Source organism: Episyrphus balteatus, chromosome 3, assembly GCF_945859705.1.
Source record: "Episyrphus balteatus chromosome 3, idEpiBalt1.1, whole genome shotgun sequence".
Classification (NCBI taxonomy): Eukaryota; Metazoa; Arthropoda; class Insecta; order Diptera; family Syrphidae; genus Episyrphus; species Episyrphus balteatus.
In genome coordinates, this window is record NC_079136.1 from 98,530,847 (window position 1) to 98,550,590 (window position 19,744).

The 19,744-nt window shown below is 30.4% G+C and overlaps 1 long non-coding RNA gene across 1 annotated transcript in view; it reads left to right on the top strand.

The window, feature by feature from the left end:
- The first annotated feature begins 5,265 nt into the window (after positions 1-5,265).
- The window catches only part of LOC129916955 (uncharacterized), a 90,615-nt gene continuing 76,136 nt past the window's right edge, over positions 5,266-19,744 (top strand). The window contains exon 1 of the long non-coding RNA XR_008772569.1: positions 5,266-5,587. This is a non-coding gene — a long non-coding RNA (uncharacterized LOC129916955). The remainder of the gene's footprint in view (positions 5,588-19,744) is intronic.

Sequence of the window (19,744 nt, forward strand, 5' to 3'; positions counted from 1 at the left end):
TCCACAGGTGTTTTGAGGTATTTTTAATTTTTTTCATTTTAAGATTGTGTAACTTGTAGAGCACGTAACGTTATGTGTGATATATCAAATAAAAGGTTATGTTATCAGCATGCGTATTAAAGTTAAATCAAATTTGTATGTGCACTAGATCAAAAGATATAACGTGTGTTGGAAAAGAACATCTTTTTACCGTTATCTCCGAATTTTGAATATGAAATTAAAATTATAATTTATTTAATTACCTATCTACAGTACAAATTTCATTCATCTATCTATATTAAAACAAAAAAGTTATAACAAGTTGAAGTCTTGTCGCGTTTTCGTTTCATCTTGTTTCAAATCACTACGATACTAAAGAAGTTTTCACTTCAAAAAGTTTCGACATTTGATTTTTTAAAAATCGAAAAAATATCAACTTAGCCACCTTCAAACGCTTATAGCATGGGAACAACGCCGCCGCATCCAATGTTAATGGATATGGTCATAAAACATACAAATCGCCGTACAAAAAATGTTCCCAATCCAACTTTCATCACATTTCTATACAAAAAACAGTGTCAATCTGAAACGATGACACCGTATTAAATTCTGCCCCGTCAACGCTGGGACAGGGTCATTGCGATGACACCCAGTCCTAAAACCCTGTCAACGCGTCCCAGAGGGATTATACGTCCATCGAAAATAGTCAATGCATTGACCCAAAAATGTGTGCCAACGCGATTGTCATCGTACCCGTCAACGCAATGACAGCAGTTTTCGTTGACGATCACACGACGTGACACTCTTGGGACAGATTGTGACGTCATTTTTGCGTCAGAGAGTCAACGCGTTGACCAATTTCGTTGACCGTGTAATCATAGCTTTACTCATTTAGGCCCAATTTATTGACTCTCCATTAAACTTAAATCGCCATTAAAAAAGGGAATTTTAAAATTAAAAACAAAATTCGTTTAATTCAGTCTCTGTTAAGAATTTTTTTGAAGTTTGACATCATTAACTAATTGAGCATTAAATTTAAAAGTTTTTTTAGTTAAAAAGCCAAATTCGACCTTTTGAGGGCCAATTTATTGAGCCTCCATTAAACTTAAATCACCATTAAAAAAGGGAATTTTAAATTTAAAAACTAAATTCGTTTAATTCAGTCTCATTTAAGGATTTTTTTGAAGTTTGCCATTTTTAACTAACAGAGCATTAAATTTAAAGGGGCTTTTAAGTAAAACACCAAATTCGACCTTTTAAGAAGGATATTTAAAGCTAATGAGAGTTTAAAAGAGGATATCTATTTATTCACTCTCCATTAGCTTTAACTGTCATTTTGTTTATTGTTTCATTATTTATTTGAAAATTTTTGCGTCAATTAAGATATCAATCATTTCAAAAAGCATGAAATATAGATAATTGTCTTGGATATTTATTGGATTTATATGTGATGAGGATGAAGAAAATTCGCTTGAACCCAAACGATGGCTTAATTTTGTTAAACCAAACCATCGTTGGTTTGGAATTATTTGAATTGGTGTGGAGTAGATAAAGCTCAAGACTAATTTAATTTTATAGGCCTAACATGTGTTTAAAATTTATGATGTGAAATGGTCAACTGCTCATTAAATAAGGCTTTTACGCATTTGTATCAATGCGAATTTCTATTGCCAATTTTGTGGGTGTATCCCTTTTGTATGCTACAGCTAACGTTACGTGGGCCATTGTCAATTGTCACATCTACTAGAACAACTACTCCAACTAAAAAAAAACACGGTTGCCGTTGCTGTGCTGCATAATATTTTCATCTTATGGCCAGTCTTTATCATAAATTGCATTGGTGATGTGATCGACTGTTGCAATTACTTTTCGCCTGGCTTTTCCGGCTATTATTTAAAACATTCCTTAACTCGTTGTTTTACTTTACGATAGCATGTAACGCATATTTAATTTTAGAGAACTGATGAACATTTATATATTATATATCACTCTGAAATGTATCTACATTTCTATTATAAGCGCTTCTTCATCAATTTAAACACGAAAAAAAATCAAATCTCTTTTATTTAAAAAATTATTAGATTCTGACAGATCTATTTTCAAAATAAATAAAAAATCCTTGGGATTTTTTTAACAGAGTTTTAAATTTAAAGTTTTCATTGACAACAAAGAATTTAACTAAAGAAGAGTGAATAAAATGAATATTTAATGGAGTCTCCTTAATGGCGTAAATAGTTTAATAACGCTTTTAACTAAAACGACAATATTTAATGGAGGCTCAATAAATTGGCCCTTAATTTTTTTTTTAAGTACCTACCAAAACATTATATAATTTTTATTTTTATTTTTCAAACAAAACTTACTTAAAAGTAGTTTACGTACCAACCAATTTTTACAAAAACTTATAGACTTGAATGCACATTTTTTACCATTTTTGCCAAAAATGAGTTCAAAGAAGCTGAACTTAAATCTACTGTACATATACTCAACAAAAGCTGGGAAGTTTTTTGACATTTTTAGCAAAGTTGGACTCGGCACTCGTGCTCATTTGATCATTATTGTAAACATTTAAATTAAAAAGCAGACGGTACTAAAAGATTTGGCGTAAGTTCTGATGTTTAAGATTACTCTACAAGTAGCAGCTGTACTGATCGTTAAAAAGATCAAATTAATGTCTATTATACCAGAAATCATTAAAATAACTTTGAATACGTAAATATGACACGATTGACCATATTTTACGTCTTAAAACTGTGAGAGTTATTGATAAAATTAATTCATTAATGTTATGCATTTATAATATCTTAAATGCTGACAAACTGCTATAAAAAATAGAACTATGTAATATCGTCCACAAAAGTAGAATCAAGATCATTTTTTTTGTATTTGAATTTGCATATTGCAAGTTGATGAAAAATACTTAAACGATGCTAGCATAATGACAACATTGAGAGTTATTTGCACTTGTCACTTTTTATCCAATGACAAATATACTTCTAGTTATATTTGCATTCGAGTAAAGAAATTTAAAATTATTGTAAGCAATAAGAAAAAAACTAAATTATGAGAAGTTGTCAACCGTATAAATCTGCTAAAAGAATTAAACGATCTGAAATGTCATTCGTTTCGATTTGCGGGGTTTATAAAAACGTGACTTAAATATCCATTTCAAGTTGTCATATCTAGTCTACTACAAATATCTAAATGTCAAACTTTGAATAGAGTACGTATCTGCATATTGCTAGCGAAGAAGGTTATGTGTTTTATTTTTTTTTTTCATTCAGGGAGGGAAGAACTACATTCAATGCATTCAGTGCTAAAGTGAAACTAAACACACAATTTTCTTCGCTTAACACACATGTCCAGGTGTATCTTTAATTTCAAGCATCAGTAGTTTTGCAGATCTGATCAATCAACAATTGTTTGCTTTTATCAGAGACCACAATCAAAATTGTTCATAATTCGATTGTGCACTCGAATGGCGATATACATTACAAATGTTTACCAAAACAAACATTGACTTAACATCTGCTTAAAAAAAAATGCTGAATTCCCCCCCAAAGAAAAACCCTCAAATTATACTTTGTAATTATAATTATTTGTGCATATAGTATTCTTAGTAACAAGATACTTTAACGATAATGTGCATCGATCTCATTCAATTACTTTACCTTTCGATGATGGAAACATCTTCCTCGGGAGATGGTTAATCCCGCCTGCATTATGGTTCTAGATGACACAACACAACTCATACACAACAAATGACATTTCCGACAACGATTATTTGATTGAAATGTGGTGAGTTGAAATCCATGCCGCCGCCGGTTCTATTCTTTTTTTTTTGCATTCTATTGCCCTAGAAGCAAATGATCTCTATTCTAGTCAAGAGAATCGGTCCGGTCTTTGCGAACGTACTTGACGATCATTCTTATAGTTCACAATGAGTATGTATGGATAGAAATTCCCGCCAAAGGTGGCGCATTGATCAATGTGTAACACGAAGAGATCACGAAAACCGCCAACACCATCATCATTATCATTATCGTCATCAGCATCGGCTTTGACATATTAGAAGACACCCGCAGTTGGGAATGGTTCGGTCTGAGGCTGAGGCTAAAGCTGGAACTAACTTAGAAACTCGATCTATGGTCGGTACTAGTTGTTCATGACAGCAACCGATCAACAACATACAGCTTCGCCATCTGGATCAGTCGAGGAGAAAAAGCAAAAGACCGTTATGAACATCTAGTACCTACTTGTGAGTTATATGCGGGATGAAAGTGTAACAACAAATAATCTTGGGAAACGAAACACTAGTACCGCCACGCCATAAGACTCCGACTACGACTTCACCTATAGAGAGAGATCATAAGCCCTCCCGAATAGATTTGACAATTTGTGGCAAACCGATTGCCAATGCATGTGCTGTACCCTGTACATTCTTGTATACACATTATTTTGTATATGCGGTGCAGTACGCGGCCTGTGGCGGCTTCATATGCGGTATGACGTTTGGAGTCTCTCTTTTGCTGTCACGTATAAAATGAGTGTCACCCCGTCTTTTAGTATCAAATGATAGCGTTCAGTGGAAGCCATTGAAGTGTCACCATAGATTTTCCTAATTTTTCTGTTTTTTTATCTTAAATAAATCCAAAGTCTTAGCAACATGTGGAAGCAACAGCAGCAGCAGCAATATAGAAACATTGTGGTGGATCAGTTTCGGTGGAATTTCCCCGAAGATTACAGTCATTAATTTGTTTCAAAGTGATTTTGAGGCGCAGAAACTATTATACATTAATATGGAAAATTATTGCTTTAGAGCCAAACTGCTATATAGAGCCACCAATTCAGTAGCTTAATAGCTGTCGTGAGATGGTATAGTATAAAGAGACCATGGATTTGCTGTTAGATTCTAGAGCAATTTGTTGCCACATTTATAACAAGGTTGTGTAGTGGCAAAGTGGCGTCGCGTTGTTGTTGCAGTGCCAGCATATATGGAATATTGGACTAACCGCAGGTCTTATACTATCGATATGGGAGATTCGATACACGATTTCAGGCATTAAATTGAGTTGTCGCCTCTATGGCGTCGGATATAATAGATATTGTGGTTCATTGCGCGTTGACACTGCTGCCAACACTACCGCGGCACCGCCACCGCTATATGCTACCTCAAATTGGACATGTTGACAGTTGGACAATAATAATTTTGTATTTACTGTAAACATTTCGACTTTGTTCATTCAATTTTTTTTTTCAGCAACTTTTTTTGTCAAATCTGAGTTTTCAAATCGAAATTTAATTTAGTACTTAAAAAATTTATTAAAGATCTTATTTGTGCTTCTGAAAATAAAAAAAAAAAATTGTTTTCAAACATAAAGAAACAATAATTTAAGAAATGTCCTTTCGATACACAAAAACAATGCATTAAACTCAAATGGACTTCTGTCAAGAAGCTCTGTTTCTCCTGCTTCAAACTGGAAACTTCTAAAAACCAAAATCCTCATCGCATCAGAATTTCAACAAAATTTGAAAGCTTACACCCGGAATCGAATTTTGAATTAGAAGAAACTAGATTTATTGCATTATTTGAACATTAATTAGATGGGTAAGTGTTTTTCAATTAAGTCAAAGTTAAATCTGTTTTTCACATCCAACAACGATAATATTCAAGTCACAAAGATACAGAAATTCTCTGAAGGTAGGGAAGCTACATTTCTATCTCAGAATGATTTCACAGGAAAATCCTTTTTCACTCTTTTCTTATGAATTCTGTTCGAGGAACAAACAAATGATTTCAACCCTAATTCGATGTGAACATCGTTATCGAGGACTCTTATTTTACTTAAATTACGATGATCCATAACCTTTTTAAATAATTCACAAAAAATGGGCGGCTGCCACACCTCCGGATTGAAAAATTTCATATTTCATTTATTTGTTTCTTTATGTGTGTTACAATCACCACCACCAATACCAGCCATCACTGTCGATTTGTAAGTTTGTACGATAGCGGAAAGTGGTCAGTGAGTGAGTTAGTAAGTTCAAATTTTCCTAACATTTGAAGCCTTGTTTCCTTCTCTTCTTTTTTACAAGTGCAAAGTTGAAGTTCGTCCGCTCCTCAAGTTTAGAATTTTTTTTCTTATAAGTATGGTATTTCAATACCACTATATTAGGTTTCATCTTTCATGTCTGACCAAAATGATTTTGTACCGATGCCATTTTTGGGTTTAGTCTTTACACTGAAAAAAAAAACAGCAAAAATTCCACAAGCGCAAAAATTGGGATGTTCCTTTGTAAAAAAAAATGCCACACAAACATTAAATGTTGAAAATTTTGTTTTAATTTCACTGTTTGATGTCAACTTTTTGCAATAAAACATATAAATTGAATAATATTTAAATTATAATTTAGCAATGCGGTTCACGAAAAAATTTCTTCGCACAAAAATCTTATATCTTTCAAAAGTTGCTGCTTTCTCTGTCATTAGATCACTTAAACGCAATAAATAAAAATAAAAACTCAAGACAAAGTCACGCCGCCGCCGCCATGACACTCACAATGCGGGGGTTTATTTTATTTATGTTTAGCGACAAGAACAAATAACGAAAAACAGCGATAGCAAGCTTTTGCCAGATCTCAGATTTTTGTTCCAAGAAAATTTTTCGGGCAGAAATTCGCACTAAGAGAAATGGAGCTCTCTCTTTCTTTTTAAACTAGACAATAGAGTTACTTAACAGGAATTAGGGTAAAAAACTTGAAAAAAGCAGAAATATTTTTGTTTTAGACGGTACCTATAAACAGTCCTGATATTGGGAAACTTTACTTCCTCCAAATGATCGTTTAGAAATTACGGTAATTCAAAATCGTAAATTGTATAAAATATCACTTTTTTCCGTATAGCTTAAACCGTTATGTTATCGAAAATATTTAAATCCAAAGTATTACAAAATCTAATTGTCTATGAGGAAATATACAGTTTTCTCTTGTGAGATCAAAATAACGACTTTTTGCTTTTATCTTTTAAATACAGAATTCATCAAAAATCATTTCATCCCCCTTATGAATTTTAATATTGTCCTTCAAAAAATCCTTCAAAAAACGACACTTTAGAATGTTTACAACTTTTACTCAAACTTTTTTTTATTATTTATAACCTCAAAAATATTGAGAAAAATGCAAAAATACGATTTTTTGGTTTTTTATTTTTATTTTTTACGAAAACTGTTGGATTTTAACAAAACCTGCTTAAAATTTACTATGTTATGTTTTATATCTATTTTAACTGTTTTTTGAGCAAAAAATTAATTTTTTAATTTCAAAAAAAAACCTATTTTTCAATCAAAAAAGTTACGAAAAAAAATTTTAATCTTTGGAAAGTTTGGAATGCAGTTATTATTTAAGATTATGTAGAAAAACTTTACTTTTGTATAAAAAAATATGTAGAAAAATTGAAAAATAAACAAAAAAAAAACCATTTTTAAATCATAGTATAATATTGGCCCGGAATATTTTTCCATAGAAACCAAATTATACTTTTCTAATGGCCTTATTTTGAATCTGGCATTAGACTGGCTCTTACGTGCAAATTTTTTGAGATATTGATTTTTTTTTTTTTTTTCATTTTTATTCAGTTTATTTAACATCTATACAAAGAAGATTGCTCTTATAACAAGTACAGGTTTATAATTGGAAAGATAATGTTTAATACTTAGTTACAATTAAAAGAACTTAATAGCTAAATAATTTAAGGGGATTTTTCAATATTCATTATTAAGATAAGAAAAGAGATTTTTTAAAAAGTGTCTATGTTCAAATGCTCGCCTGAAAGAAAGTGGAATATTATATTATAATTTTGAACTCCCAAAAACACTATTTTTGTGATTTTTTGGCAAGGGTCGTTTTAACTCGAAATTACTCGAAGTTTCTTGCAATTCAGATTTTTTGATGAAGAAATGTTATCTAGGTATTCGCTTTTGCAAGCTTTATTAGTTAAAAAAGTCTTACTCTCACTCATGTTGACGGAAAAAACTCTGTTAATAATAACGGTAAAAACTTAAATAATGGCTTTATTTTTTTGAAAATCCTTTTCAACCGCGTTTCAATAAAATTGAAATCGTTTTTAAATATTTTGATATTCAATTCTAAGACCGGTCGATTTTTCTCTAATTCGTAAATCCAAATGAATATAAATAACTTTGTTCTATTTTAGTTCATAAGTCATAAGACACAATCAATAACCAAATTGAAAAAATAAAGTCGTTGAAATACAAAATTGGTTTTGGACAGTGAAAAAGATAAAGATATGGTCAGTCCATTGAATAAATTTGTTTTCCTTTTTTTATTACTATTTCTTAAGATTGACCCTTTTTTTATTGAAAGCAACTAGATATTGGGATGCATTACAATTGAGCTCTCAATTAAGGCCAAATGAAATTGATCTTGGACATAAGCTTTTCTTTCTAATAAATTTAAAGTGAACATTTTATTAAACGAACAACTTTATTAGGTGTCATATTGACCAATAGAAATTAATTGCCATTTAAGTGTTTACATATCATTTTGGTTTTTGCTTTAAAAGTTTTTGACAAAAAAAAACAATTCCTTAATTTGTAATTTTATTTGATAAGCCCGCATGAAGATGCAAATGAAATAGGATACAAAAATGTTTTTACAAGCCCTAGCTATTTCCCACACAAATTAAAACTAGAACTTATTTTAGGTTTTTAAGCAATTTTATTTATAGTTATGGATTGAAAATCAAGTATCAAATTAGAATATAAAAATGCATACTTTAAACGATTTAATACATTTTTGTTTAAATTTAACAAATTTCTGACTCTTTTGGATTTTTTTTTTATAGTTTTTTGCTTACAATTTTTTTTTCGATTTCATAATCATAATAAGAGTTCTTGAAATCCGTGTTAAATTTTTACTTGTTTATACATTAAAAAATCGAAGCTAAAAATTTACTTAATAACAACAAACATTTTTGATCTGTCCTATATAATTCGATTATTTTTAGTAAAATAATTTCCTAAAAACTTTTTGCCAAACATTTTGTAAGGCATTTCCCTTGTAACAATGTGTAAACAAATCATCTGAATTGCTGCACATGCAAAACTTACAATATATTAGATTATAATATTCGTCATCAGTCAATAGATTACACGCTTAGATTAAATATGCACGAGGAATTGCATAAGGGATAAATGAACACCGCCTTAGAACTGTTTTTAGCCATGGGGTCTACGTGACTCAAATCAAGAGCACACTGACAATTTTAATGCAAAATATAAAAGCTTTCGTCATTGCAAAAAATATCATGACGAATACAATTTGTTATTGTAACTATGTATGAATATTAAGTGAAAATAGAAATTAATTTCAATTTGCAATTGCTGTGAGAAAAAATTTAACAGGGTGTTTTGATTTTTGAGATCCTTATTCTGTAATTTTTTTACAAGTTTATTTAATAGACCCCGAAACAAAAATAGAACAAATTTGCTGAAGAGTTTTTATAACTGATTTATGATTCCTTGCCATAAAAGTATGCTCAAGCCAAAGATGTTACTAAATTCATTAGTGCGTTTCTGAGAAAACGGCAGCACTTGTCGGTTTTCAGTTTAGTTTTTTATTTAGTTTGAAAACCAGAGAGAAAATTAAACTTTCTATCAAAATAAGTTAAAATATTTTAAAAATAATATGGACTAAAATTCTAACCTTAAATCAATGAAAAAAATAAATTAAGGACTTTATTTTTTACCTTCAAACTTTGTATCCAATGAAGTAAATTAAAAGTTAAATCCTTTAAAAAGATGCATCATTTTTGTTTTGTTTAAAAATGCCGGAAATTGACTTCTTCAAAATAGTTCTTTTTCTTTATTTTTGAAGTTTTCGGCTTTCATAAACCAGTACTAACTCTGTCCGCGAAAAACCGTGAAATTTTCAGATTTTTTCAATATTTGGCTTTTAAAATGTAAAGAGTTCCGTGGTTACTCAGTACTTACCCCAGTACAAAATTTTTTTTATAAATTAAAAAATTTTGGACCCTTAAACAAGAACGATAAATAATTTAGGAAAACGGACCTCCAATAAACTTTTTGTTTTCAGTTATAAGCTTAAAAATACCTTTGTTTTTATGTCTCACTCGAAGGATTTTCAGGAATTTTTTTTAAAATGCCAGCTTTTTCCCATTGTAATTTGTGCCCTTAATTATGAAAGTGGACTAAGTCACTCCTAAAAATGGCATCAAATCTAGCCTAAAAATAATAATTATTATTTAAAGGGTAAAGTTTATTTGAAAGCGAAATTCTAGGTAAAACCTGCTAATTGGGACACTCTATAATCGGACCACCTCCTATTCGGACCGCACTTAATGCTTTCCCTGCTATTTTTCATACAAATTTCCCTCTTTAATTGGGACAACTGCTAATCGGACCATGGACCAGCTTTATAACATTCTTTGCTAATTGTTTTACCTATTTAATTGGACCAAAAGTCAAAAATATGAAACATGTGTGTTCAATGTTCATGTACATATGCATCCCATTTTTTTTTTCTTGGCCAATTTTGCAAAGTTACATTTGTTGTTTGGGGATTCCTCAAAATGTTTAATTTTATTTTTCGTTTCTTGGCAAAGGAAACAATTTGACAGTGCAATAGAGTTTTTGAAGTTGATTGTTTTGTGAAATTGATTTGAAAAAGAATGTTAAAGTTATTAAGCCTTTTGAAATTTGTTGGTACCTATATTTGTTGTCATTTTTACCTGGGTTAGAGGTATGAATGAGAGAAAATTTTTTCTAAATGGACCGGTCCGATTAAAAAGGAACCTCTATAAGTAGACCACCTCCACATCGGACCACTTTTCTTCGGTCCCAAGGGTGGTCCAATTAAACAGGTTTTACTGTAAATAAACTTCTTTATTGCTCCTCTAGTAATTTCATAAAAGAAATATAATTAAATCGTTATAAGAAAATTATTATGTAAGTTTTTCTTTAAACATAATGCAAAAAGTGATTTAGTCCACTTTCATAATCATGGGGACATTTGTGAACTCATATCTGTAAACCAAAACTTGTTTCGAGACCCAATAGCGAAGATATATGCTTCAGAAGGAAACAAAATACATACCTATATTTCGATTATAATAGTTAAGCAACCAGATCTATAAGAAACTTGATAGATGGTAATTTGTGATAATTGACAGTCACTTTACAGTATTTTGTTGCTACTTTATAAGCGTTAATCCATAGTATAAACAAGCATATACAACCACAAATCACCTTAAACGATTCCCCTTAAATACATCCCTGAATTTTGGTCTGATTTGACTGGACTAAATTCAATTTCATAACCATAATATCAATTAATTTTTATTATAATATTAATTTAATTTTATGTGCGAAAACACAGACAATTTTTGAACATAAATTCAATCAAACCATAATCCACGGTCGTGTGAAAAGTTTTCCTTTCTGAAATTTTTTGTTTTGTTTATTTTTGTTTTAGTGAACTCTTCATTGATAATTTCAAAATTTTAAAATGAGGGTGCGTCTTTTTAAAATGTATATTGAAAATTCTCATTTTTGCAACATTGTAAAAATTTAAAAATAGATTGTCATACCATGAAATCTAATTTGCAGACATTTGAGTGAAACTTGTCATCGTAATTTTGAAACAATAACACATTTTCGTTTCTTATAGGTAGGTACTTAGCTTGTTTTTTATTATTATTCGAACGTTGCGAAAATATGTTTTGAGTATTTGCCAGAAAAGTATTTCAAAAAGGAAGTATATTTGGGGTTAAAATAACAGCTGTTCCTTAAACATTGTACGAAATAGAGCGCGGTTTTGTTTGTTAAATATTTCGTTTATATACTTATTGGCTGATGTTCTAAATCTATAACATTTGTTTGTTGTTTTTTTTATGAATTTAGCTCTAAAGAAATAATTTTGTTGTGATACGCAGGTGTAACTAAATAACTTGATATCCACAATATGCAAATTTGTTGCAAGTTTTAAAAGACACGAGTCAGAAGTTTGACCACGCTGCATACTTCAAGGAATATTTCTCTTTAAATGAAAACCTGCATCATGTAAAAATATAGGGGCGCAACATAATACGGTCTTCGTTCCCAAAATAATTAATTAGTTTTCCAATAGAAAGATCTTAAATTGATCTCATGCCTGATTGAATTTGACAAGAGCAACTTTAAGAAGCCGAAATAAGGCGTTTCATTAATTAAAAAAAAAAAACCGTGCACCACATTTACATTTTTACTCTACAAATATCGACAAATCAAATGACAATTATCATATTTTAAAAAGTAAAACTAAAAACAAAAAAAATGTTTTATATTGTTATCATTTATCAAGATAAGCTCCAATTATTATAAAAATTAAAATAGTTTTTCGTTGACAAGCCTAACAAAAGGTATAAATGAGAACATTAGGCCTTTCCCTATGAGTTAACCACTAACTATTACCTAGGCATAGGGTGATCTACTATAACATACGATAAGTATACATGGAGTTTGGATTTTTTTAATTTTGATTTTTTAAAATTGAATTTTCAAGAACAAGTTTTAATTTTTTAGGCTACTTGGGGCCAATTTATTGAGCCTCCATTAAATTTTGAAATTTTCCGTTTTAGTTAACAGCGTTGTTAAACTATTGACGCCTTTAAGTATACATCATTAAAAATTCATTTAATTAACTCTGCTTTAGTTAAAGTCTTTACTTTTAGTGGAAACTTTAAATTTAAAACTCCATTAAAAATAACCTAGGGATTTTTTGAAAAATAAAACTGTCAAAAACTACGACTTTGTCAAATAATATAATATATTTAAATTTGAAGTTTTTATGGATAAACTATATACATATAAAAACATAAAAACTATGGCCCGTAAGTATTTTGCATCCAAAAAAACCATAGATATCAAAAATTTCTGTTAAGGCAACAAAAATATTCTAGTCTGTTCAAATTAAATAATAATTATAGCCCAGTAATTTTAGACATTTTTTAACCCAATCTGCGGAAAAATTCCTACTGGGCTCGATTTTGGTATAGACCTTCGTTACGGCGTTGTTATGAAGATGTGAAAAATCGACATTGATATCGTGTCCGCGTTAAGAGTTATAGGGGTCAAAAGGTCACAAAAACTGGTTTTTCACGATTTTCAGCAAAACGGTAAGTCTTATCAAAAAATTTTCAATGCAAGAATTGTAGACCAGATTATTATATATAAAAAGTGTCATGACACTTTTTTTGCTAAGACCCACCGTTTCTTAGGTATAACGATTCAAAAAGTTGAAGTTTAGTTGTAATCGTCATAATCCTATTCCTGAAAAAAAAACTCCTAACTGAAAAGTTCCTGAAATTTCATTATTTTTTTAGCTTGAATTTCGTTCCTCAACTGTTAAGAATATGGGGAAACCAAAAAAAAAATGGAAATTTTCGCCATTTTTCCGATTGGGGCCCTTCTCCCGAAACCATTTCCCTGGGAATTTTTGTTTAGAATATGTCTAAAAATATACAGGGTGTGCAATAGAGAATGGACAACCCTAAAACGGCTTATAGCTACACTTATGATTGTCCTAAAAACAGATAGAAAAAAGTTCTATCGCAACCAGTTCATAAAATATGGACTTTTTTTCGTTCAGTGTATTTTAAATTTTATCATCTTATGTTTTCGTTCACTACAACCACGAATGAATGAATTTTATTTATTTCTTTTTTTTATAATTTTCTACAATAATTGGATGAGTACATAAACACTTTAAAAATTTCATAGCTATTGCACATTTTCGTAAAAAAAATTTTGAAATCTGTTTTTTGATGCAAAATGTAAAAAAAGTATTTTATGAAAAATTTTAAACACCTGTGGTATTAAATAAATCTATAGAAACCTAGGTGGCCAACTTTCTTAAAAATATTCTCCTTATACCAGAATATTTTTAAGAAAGTTGGCCACCTAGGTTTCTATAGATTTATTTTATACCACAGGTGTTTAAAATTTTTCATAAAATACTTTTTTTACATTTTGCATCAAAAAACAGATTTCAAAATTTTTTTTACGAAAATGTGCAATAGCTATGAAATTTTTAAAGTGTTTATGTACTCATCCAATTATTGTAGAAAATTATAAAAAAAAGAAATAAATAAAATTCATTCATTCGTGGTTGTAGTGAACGAAAACATAAGATGATAAAATTTAAAATACACTGAACGAAAAAAAGTCCATATTTTATGAACTGGTTGCGATAGAACTTTTTTCTATCTGTTTTTAGAACAATCATAAGTGTAGCTATAAGCCGTTTTAGGGTTGTCCATTCTCTATTGCACACCCTGTATATTTTTAGACATATTCTAAACAAAAATTCCCAGGGAAATGGTTTCGGGAGAAGGGCCCCAATCGGAAAAATGGCGAAAATTTCCATTTTTTTTTTTTGGTTTCCCCATATTCTTAACAGTTGAGGAACGAAATTCAAGCTAAAAAAATAATGAAATTTCAGGAACTTTTCAGTTAGGAGTTTTTTTTTCAGGAATAGGATTATGACGATTACAACTAAACTTCAACTTTTTGAATCGTTATACCTAAGAAACGGTGGGTCTTAGGAAAAAAAGTGTCATGACACTTTTTATATATAATAATCTGGTCTACAATTCTTGCATTGAAAATTTTTTGATAAGACTTACCGTTTTGCTGAAAATCGTGAAAAACCAGTTTTTGTGACCTTTTGACCCCTATAACTCTTAACGCGGACACGATATCAATGTCGATTTTTCACATCTTCATAACAACGCCGTAACGAAGGTCTATACCAAAATCGAGCCCAGTAGGAATTTTTCCGCAGATAAAACCTAAAATTACTGGACTATTAATAAATACTAGCTAATCCCCACCCGCTTTGCTGAGTGCACATTTAAAAAAAAAAAAAAAATATAACCTGTTTGAAAATAAATTAAAACCGAAAAAAAACTGGTTTATTGTAATGAACATTAACAAATTTATTGTAATTTAAGCAGTTATTGGACATTTTTAATGGAATAATGGCACTTGATTCTGATGGCCGAATTACACTTCAAAGCAATTTATAAGTGTATTTCCAAGTATTAAAACAAATTACAAAAATCATGCTTGGCTGAGTGAACGTGCAATAATGGCTGGTACAAATAAAAATGTTTCTGAAATCAAATGAAATAAATGCACAATTTTTTGCCTACAAATCGGTTGACCCTATCACAAAAATGAATGCAATGTATCAAATTACCAAACGGAGTTTTTGAATTCATTGGTTATACCAGGACTGCCTCAACACCATTTAGAGCGGAAAGAAGTAGCGCCCATTATTATGCTTCGGAACATCAGCCACCTAAACTTTGCAAAAATTGGATTTAAAAATAAACGGTTCTATGGCAGGTACCGTTGATAATGATTTTCAAAATAAAATTTTTTTATTGAAAGATAGACCTTTTTGTAAAACTTTTATTTGAATTTTTTTGACAAAATCGTTGGAGCCGTTTTGGAGATATTTCAATTTTACTAAAATCGGTATATGACAAGTACCGTTTTTTTGGCCCAAAAAAATTAATTCCCAAAACCCCTCTGGAGAGTCGCCAAATAACACCAAGTGTGACATAAATCGGTTCATCCGTTTAGGCTGTAGCTTCGTTTACAGACAGACGGACTTCCGGGACCCACTTTTTTGGCATTCTCTATCATCTTAATGTCAGGGGGAAAAATGTTATCTCAACTTTTTTTTGTACGAATGCAAAACTTGATATACATATGTATAGTACCTATATCGCAAGTAAAAATAAAATTTTTTGGTGCATGCTGTCGAAATGTCTTAAATTTTTTTTGTCCTATTTACCTGCGCGTGAATTCCATAGGAAACGACTTTTGGAGCTTTTCCTACAAAAAGGGAAAAGCTCCAAAAGTTATTTTGTATCAGAAAGTATGAATTCTTTGACTTTTTTAAGACTATAAACAATAATAATAATTATTATTTTGAAAGCCTGTCTTAATATATTTTTTTTTTACAAATTAAGATTAGTTAAAATTTTTAATAAGCTAGAGTGTTTCTTCACTCGTACAAATTGACAGCTATGTGAAGATGGGAGAAAAGGTATTATTTTTTTTTTGATACAAACCATCTACATATTAATACCTTTCAAACAAAACAAAAATTACCAAAATCGGACCAGCCAAACGCGAGTTTATCGGCCACACACACTTAACGAACTCATTTTTATATATAAGATATTAAATGAAATGGCATTTGACGCTAACGGAGAGTGAATAAATAGAAATCCTGTTTAAATCAGCCATTTGCTCTAAAAATCCCTCTTAAAAGGTCGAATTTGGCATTTTAACTAAAAGGACTTTTAAATTTAATGCTCAATCAGTTAGGGCCAATTTATTGAGCCTCCATTAAATTTTGAAATTTATCGCTTTAGTTAACGGCCTCGTTAAACTATTGTCGCCTTTAAGTATACATCATTAAAAATTCATTTAATTCACTCTTCTTTAGTTAAAGTCCTTACTTTTAATGGAAACTTTAAATTTAAAACTCAGCTAAAAATATCCTAGGGATTTTTTATTTTGTTTGAAAATTAATCTGTCAAAAGCTACAATTTTGTCAAATCAAATAGATTTGAATTGGAAGAAAAACCAAAAAACTATGACCCGTAAGTATTTTGCAGCTGAAAACGCCAGAAAATGCAAGAGATTAACGATATACCAGTGTTAACCAAAGAATGCTACAACCTACAATTGAAACCATGAGAAGAAGAAGGAGTTAAGTGAAATTTTTAATTTTTTCCATCGGTGTCAAATAACAACTTAAATTTAAGTGTTATCGGCATTCATCTCGTGTCATTGGTTTAGAAGTAAGCTTTATATCTCTTCTTCTCATGGCTTCAATTGCAATGTTATGTATGTTATGTATGTATTATGCAGCATCTCAAAAATGATTAGTTTTGAAGTGGAGAATATAATCTAGTAGATCTAGTATTATCTGTGCGAAGTAGACAAGAAATGCATTAATTTCTTTGAATTTTGTTCTTTTTTATGGTACAAATGCATGTGTGTATACCTAAAAAAAATTCTAGTCTGGACTTTTTTTCATAATTGTGATGTTATTTTAATAATTCTTTAGCTCATTTGACATTTTTCAAATAAAATAATAATTCAAATAAAAAAAATAAATGAAATGATATTTGACACTAATGGAGAGTGAATAAATAGAAATTCTGTTTAAAACCTCCATTAGCTCTAAAAATCCCTCTTAAAAGGTCGAATTTGGTGTTTTAACTAAAACTACTTTTAAATTGAATGCTCAATTAGTTAATGATGCCAAACTTCAAAAAAATCCTTAAAAGAGACTGAATTAAACGAAATTGGTATTTAATTTTAAAATTCCCTTTTTTAATGGCGATTTAAGTTTAATGGAGAGTCAATAAATTGGGCCTTAATGATGTCAAATTTTAAAAAATGCTTAAAAGAGACCGAATAAATGAATTTTGTTTTTAATTTTGAAATTCCTTTTTTAAGTACCTATTTAAAATTTAATGGAGAGTCAATAAATTGGAACTTTAACATTTTCTATGATAAAACAGTTCCTTTGAAAGGTTTTTGCGAAAAAGTCAAAAATACAGAAAACGTTTCTATGAAAGGTACCGTTGATATAACGGTTCCAAAAATATTATTGTTTTTTTTTAATTTTAAAAGGAGGTTCTAAATTACAACGGCACAAAAACAATTGTAGATGCACGTGGTTCAATGGTAAGTGTGGTGAATGTATAACAAAATGTATCACGCCAGAGGATCTGGGTTCAAACCCAGTTTCCACCACCAAGACACTTTTTTCATGGGTATTGTCTCGTCCGAAGAATAAACAAAGCCTCCAAGAGTATCATTGCCATGAAGAAATTAGTCTCTGCTTCATATTTGACAGTAAATTGTAAGTCTCTTCCATTCTTACAAATTAAAAAAAAATGAATTTTACTTTAAACCCTAAATTACCGAGTTTGAAAAAAATCGCTCTATCATCATAATTCCATAATCTAATTTGTATATGTAACTATTGATATTGGATTTTTTTCTTTTTTTTTACAACGTCTTGCATTGAAAATTATCTAAACCTTATCCCGTTTTATACAAGGCACCCTGTACTTCAAAATATGTATGAAATTAACATAAATGCTTTCGGACAAAGTCCAAAAGACCTAAAGTCTAACTTTAATTACCTACCACCTGGCAAAATAGAAAGCCTAAAAACTGACAACGCACTGCTGCCATAACATGCCTGGCAGCTCAAAAGTTTAAGAATTATTATTTCTCACCGAATCACTGAGTTTGTAGGCATTGGTATACCTACATATTAAAAAAAAACGCCCCTCTTTTGCACCTGTTTCAAATCCATTCTCAAATTTAATTGATTTCTTTCATGATAAACTTAAACCATACCGGAACCAGTTTCAAATTCTCTACGGCAATAGCTCACAGCTGATTTTTGCTTACACAAGTCAAATTTATTCATTCATTCACGTGAATGATCTGGTCTGCTGTCTATTTCATTATCTGCTGAAAAAGCTTAAAAAGCTACGACGTCATGAGTTCAACATCAAATTATTTGCAGCGCAATCTCAAGGCCTACGTGACTTGTTGCAGGTAGGTCGGGGGAACTGATCCACTTTCATACGAGTTGTGGTGGAAAATTCAAAAGTTCTGTTTCTTTTTTGTGAACACGTCATTTGAATATCAGCGTAAAGCGATGTTGCTGTGACGCTGGAATTGTTAGCGATTCACGTGATATAGCGCTACGTCATTTTTAATATAAACAGCTCCAAAGTCTAAATATTTTATTAAGTATTTATACCTAGTAAAGCTTTTTTTTGAATATTTACGAAGAGATGCCGGCCGGTTCGGGCGCTTGTTTAGTCTTTTTATGTAGCAGAAGCAATGCGAAAGTATCTTTGGGATTAATATTGATTTGAACTTTAACATTTTTGAAAAATTCTGCTGATATTTGTATTGTAAATTGAATTCTGCTTGGTAGTTGATTGCGATCGGATAAATTGTTTCACTAAAATATGTATATTGAATAATCTATTGAATTTTTTTGACAAAAAGGAACTTTTTGAAGTTATAATTGGATAAGTAAGTTGGAGATTCAAGATGAATTCTTGGCGCAACAAAAAGTTCTTGTTCTCTTCTTAGACAATCATTAGCATGAAGGTATCCTATCCATCGTTTCGCTAATATCCCATCTATACTGCATAACCGTGTTTCCTGTTGTATCCTTGCAAAACGTTGAGGATGTTTATTAAGTCCTTGGAAATCGTCCTCTTCTCAGTTATTTTATTAAGTTTTTCGCTGAAGAAGTTTGACTCAGAAAAAAACAATCATCATCCGCTGGATGGATGAACAGCTGGACAGTTGGATGAAATACTATTTATCTCTTACCTTGGCATGTTTGTAGGTGGATCCACTTAAAAAAAAAAAAAAATTAAAAAAAAAAAAAAATATGCCTTCATCAAAATTTCCAAATGAAACCTAAATCATAACAAAAGAGGCGTTATCGAATATAGAAATAAAAGTCATCGCCAAACAGTTTAAGGATTCAATCGCGAATACAAAATACATATTAACCGAAATTGATATACAAAAATGCCCAATAAACACCTCACACGTTGAAAAGATCATGGGAATCAGATTAAGTAGAAAAAAAATTTCCGGTAGTAAATCTCAACTGA